The sequence below is a fragment of the Coffea arabica genome, chromosome 8c (assembly GCF_036785885.1).
Source record: "Coffea arabica cultivar ET-39 chromosome 8c, Coffea Arabica ET-39 HiFi, whole genome shotgun sequence".
NCBI classification, from domain to species: domain Eukaryota; kingdom Viridiplantae; phylum Streptophyta; class Magnoliopsida; order Gentianales; family Rubiaceae; genus Coffea; species Coffea arabica.
Genome location: NC_092325.1, coordinates 37,774,315 through 37,778,835, shown reverse-complemented (window position 1 = coordinate 37,778,835; position 4,521 = coordinate 37,774,315). Strand labels below are relative to the sequence as shown.

The window sequence follows — 4,521 nt, the reverse complement described above, 5'->3', positions numbered from 1 at the left end:
CTAAATGATGTTCGTAAATTATGATAATTATCGCTCTGATGATACCATTTATTACGATATATGAATCATTTCAATGAGACCTAAAGTTTGCTTAATACCCTGTTACCTTCAGTAAATAGGCAAGAAACCAATCTTTAAAATTTACATCAAATTTGCGTCAGAAGAGTTTAAGACACTCCCGTATGCCGAATAGTTTGCCGTTTTGCCTGATCCAGATCAAGAAAAGCACACCTCTAACGATCAAAAGGTCGAGCAGGTTATGAGACTAAGTGAAACCAGGCACAGAAGATGCATTGTCATGTACAGTATTCTTTAAAAACTGAACCCATGAAAAAAGATACACTTGGGTCCCCAATCGATCATTATTCTTGAATGGTGCCTTAAGTTTGTGTTTCAGTTCATAATCCATCAAGTTTGGGGTCTCTGTAATTGTGAACTTTGATCAATCAAAATTAATAAACAACATTTTAATTGTACTAACTGATAATCATCGAGTTTAGGATTGACTTTGCATGTAATTTTATTTAAACTTTTGGTCCTATCATGTGACCCACGACAATTGAAAACACAAAACATGAATTAATTCACTTAGTCCCATTCTTTAAAGCACCATAGAAATTCAAAGCGTCCATGCAACTAAAAAAAAAAAAAAATCAATCGAGAAAACAATAGATTTACTAGATCTGATAAAGTCTCTCTCAGAGTTTTTCTAGTGAGAGTTTCTTCTCTTTTAGGATTGCTTAGTCAGAGTTTTAGGCAGTTTTCTCATTTTTCTTTTGTTAGATATGAGTTTTTTCAAGTTTTGATTATCAGATTTGAAATTTTTTGAATCTATTCGGCAGATCTAGTAGTTAATCAACAAATTTGTCAAATGAAAGGATGCATAGATGTTCGTGGAGTTATAATTATTTTTTCTTACTTTTGGAGCATTATATAGTGTATTTTTTTAACCATTCTTCCGATCTTTTTGATATCTCTGTATGTTGTTTGATGATGTAACTTCTGTCATTAGTGTACAGATTTTAATGAAATTATACTATGTTATCGCAAAAAGTATGGCATGCCAACCAATTATAATCCTTTAAAACTTCAAACGTAAGAATACATGACTTACACCGCCCCCTTTCTTTAAAGCCCCATTGGAATTCGTTTTTTCCATGCGTCATACAGATTAATTGAAAAAAAAAAAAACAGACCTACTACATCCAGTCACCGGCACGCCAATAATCTAAAACCAATTGTAATCCTTTACAACTTCTAACGTAACAAATTATTCCCTTCAAACTATTCAGATTCACGGCCAACGAATCCAGACCAATATGCAAAAGTTAATTATGACCAATTTGAGGCGTCCGAAGTTTTATTTCCATATGATGGAGCAATTTATTGCTATCGGTACGGCGGCTGTTACACCTTTGACCGGTTATCTATGAGTGGTCTGATAAGCTAATGTAATTAACCAAGTCACTGGATTGGTCCAATGATCAGAGAAGAGTTTTTAAAATTTGTGTCGTTGTTAGATTTAGGATTCAAATCTCATGTAGTTAAAATGTGGGAAACGAAAGCTAATGTAATTAATCCTTAGATACTGTATGGGCACAAGAATGGCCAAAATGAAAAGAACAAAAACCAAAAAAGAGAAAATAAAAGTCGACTTGATCACTGGAGGCTATGATCTAAAAGTCGACTTGGACGGTGGTTCAATCGTTAGGGGTCAAGGATCAAGGAGTTTGATCGGTGGGAAAAAAGTACCATGTGATAGATGGGCAAATTATAAAATAATTAAATAATGTGAAAATATGCAATGAAAAAGATAATCGCTTATATTTTGAAAGAGATGCAGCAACAAAACTTGTATATTGTATCCAATTTTATCGTCCATTTCTGTATAATAATGTAATTAACTTAATTTAAAAAGCTTGGATAGAAACTTAAGTGCAGAAAATTAGTAGGCAAATTTCTTTAAATAATAGTAAAAAATAAAATCATCCCTCAAATGATGGAATTTTTCCCCTTGCTCTACATATATGGTTAATGTGCGGCAACCAAGGAGATTTTCTTTTTTATTTTATTTTATTTTATTTTTTAAGCTACAAAGTCCCCCAATTCGAGACCGAAGTTGCAAATTTTTTTTTTTTTTTTAAAAAGGAGTTTGTTGCTAAACCAAGATATGGGACACAGAGTGGGTGTTACAAAAAAAAAAAAAAAAAAAAAAAACTTGTGTCTGTTGCCGCACCAAGGCTGTGCAGCAACAGACACAAGCTTTTAAAATGAAACTGTGTTATGTAGTACCAAATTCTGCAACCGTTTTGACACAATTCACTATAAATAATTTTCTTAATTAGCCACCGCAAAAGCAATGTAACTAAGCATGTTTTTGGGTAAATTTCACTTTGCAGCCTTGAATTTTTAATTTCTAAACTTTAAAATGGGATCCTTTAGTCCTTAAAAAATAAAATTCACCATACTTAAGTGAAATTGATAGAAGTGAAAAAATTTTATACTTAAATGAAACAAATTTTATGCTTTAAGAATTAAAGTGAAATAGATTTTGCACTATAGCTAAGAACTAGAGCGAGACGAATTTTATGTTTTAGGGACTAATGTGAAATACTTACGGACTAAAGTATCATATTTTTAAATTTAAGGATCAAGGTGGCAATTCAAATATAGTTAAAAGGTGCAGAGTGGAATTAATCCTTTTTTTCTTTTTTATTTTCCAAGGGTGTTTTTTTGGGGGTGGATGGAACTTTTAACGAGTTGAATCGAAACGAATACTTTTAGAGCTAAAATATATCAGTTGGGATATAATAGATATTTTAAAAAGTTGAAGGACCAAATAAGATGTTGTTAAAAGTTGAAGAATTAATGGAGTCATTTATTCAACAAGAAATCAAAATAAAGTCATTACATCTACTTTTAAACCTTCCCAACCCAGGTTACATACACCAAGCTAAATACTAATTCAACTAATAGACAGAAACGATTCTCCTTCTCCGCATGCATACCAGCCACAATTGCCAATGGATACGTCGTAATGCGCGTTTTGAACCACACATTGATACGAAAAAAAGTTTTGAACATAATAACATGAATTACATTATTTGCCTTACAAGAATAGACAAGTGATGAATGGTCCATCCCATATCGAGTGTTACAGATACAAGTGATGAATGTTTTTGATGTATCAAGCGTAAAGTTTGCTCGAAGGGGGATGAACGACAAAGATCCAACTGTGTGGTTCAGACTCCTCCCAAAAAAAAAAAAAAACAAAAACAAAAACAAATGTGTGGTTCACAAGAATTTGCCATGCACATTGAACAACGATGATTTTGACAATAATGTTTCGTCGGAGTCTTGTTCACTCAGTCAAGAGTAACACTACAGGGACGATTACCCATGACTTGGATTTCACCCTTATGATCATATGAAGAAGTAATCACGACAGTCATGCAAGTATATTCACTCTTTTTGAAATTTTTAGGTACGAGTTGAAACAATCAAGTGCGGTTTAGTACTGCCGCCAAATCCGTCTTGGGCAAAGAAATTCTGATTCAGCAATTGTTACCACAATCAGGATCCATCTTAATTCTTCGGACTTCTTCTGAGCAAGAATGACAAGTTCGAGCGTTGGTACTTAGCTTGGTTCAGGGATAGATAATAGGCCATTACGAAGAATCAAAGTATGGATATTCAAGCCTGGAAATTCAAAGCTTTCCATTTGTTTCGATGCTTGAAAAGAATTTGGAGCACGACAATGATTGTAAAAGGTTAGCGAGTGTGTTTGGATAGCTTCTTATTTGCACAAGATTATTTGATTGCATCGTAAATACGTTTTCAACTATATTTTTATCTTTTCAATTATCTTTTTTCTTTTGTACATCACATCATAAAAAAATATTATACTATTTTTTCAAACAAATTATTTCAAATGATCTCCTATCCTAACACACTGGTTTTAACATTTGCAGGAGAGTAAAACAAAATCACGAGAAAGTCATTGAAATCAAAGTTGGAACCAATCTTGATATGAAAAAGGGAAGAAAAAAGCCGGTTTGTTTTTCTCTATTGCTATTTTTAGATTTTTTTGGTCTTATTTCTTGTTGTTTTCAATATTATTTAGTTGTTTTATATTTACTATCTTTTTTTTTATTAAGCAAAAGATAAATTGTCCATTGATAGAACAGTAAGCCTGTACAAGAAGCAAGATTGCTCAGTTACATCAGGTACCAGATGTGGTATCTATACTAATTTTACTAACTTTTTATATCATTCAGTTATTTTGCTATCGGTCCAACCCTTAATCCCTAACTCCCAATCCTGACTCAGTCAACATATAGTCCATAGGAATTAATCGAGTCGCAAAAAAGAAAAAGGAAAAAAAATGTGGTAAAAAGACCAAACAAACGTGTAGCTATGGAATAGCAAAAAGACAAGACAGCCAAATTCTCCGATAAGGAAAAAAAAATTGAGGAAAAAGTCCAATAGTTTTACTAAAATAAATTCAGTCTCTAAGCCAAG

The 4,521-nt window shown here is 32.5% G+C and overlaps 1 long non-coding RNA gene across 1 annotated transcript; it reads left to right on the top strand.

The window, feature by feature from the left end:
• Positions 1-3,364: 3,364 nt before the first annotated feature.
• On the top strand, positions 3,365-4,288 carry LOC113705683 (uncharacterized). Its single transcript, XR_003451968.2, has 2 exons — positions 3,365-3,770; positions 3,972-4,288. It is a non-coding gene; the product is annotated as an uncharacterized lncRNA (long non-coding RNA).
• Positions 4,289-4,521: the final 233 nt, after the last annotated feature.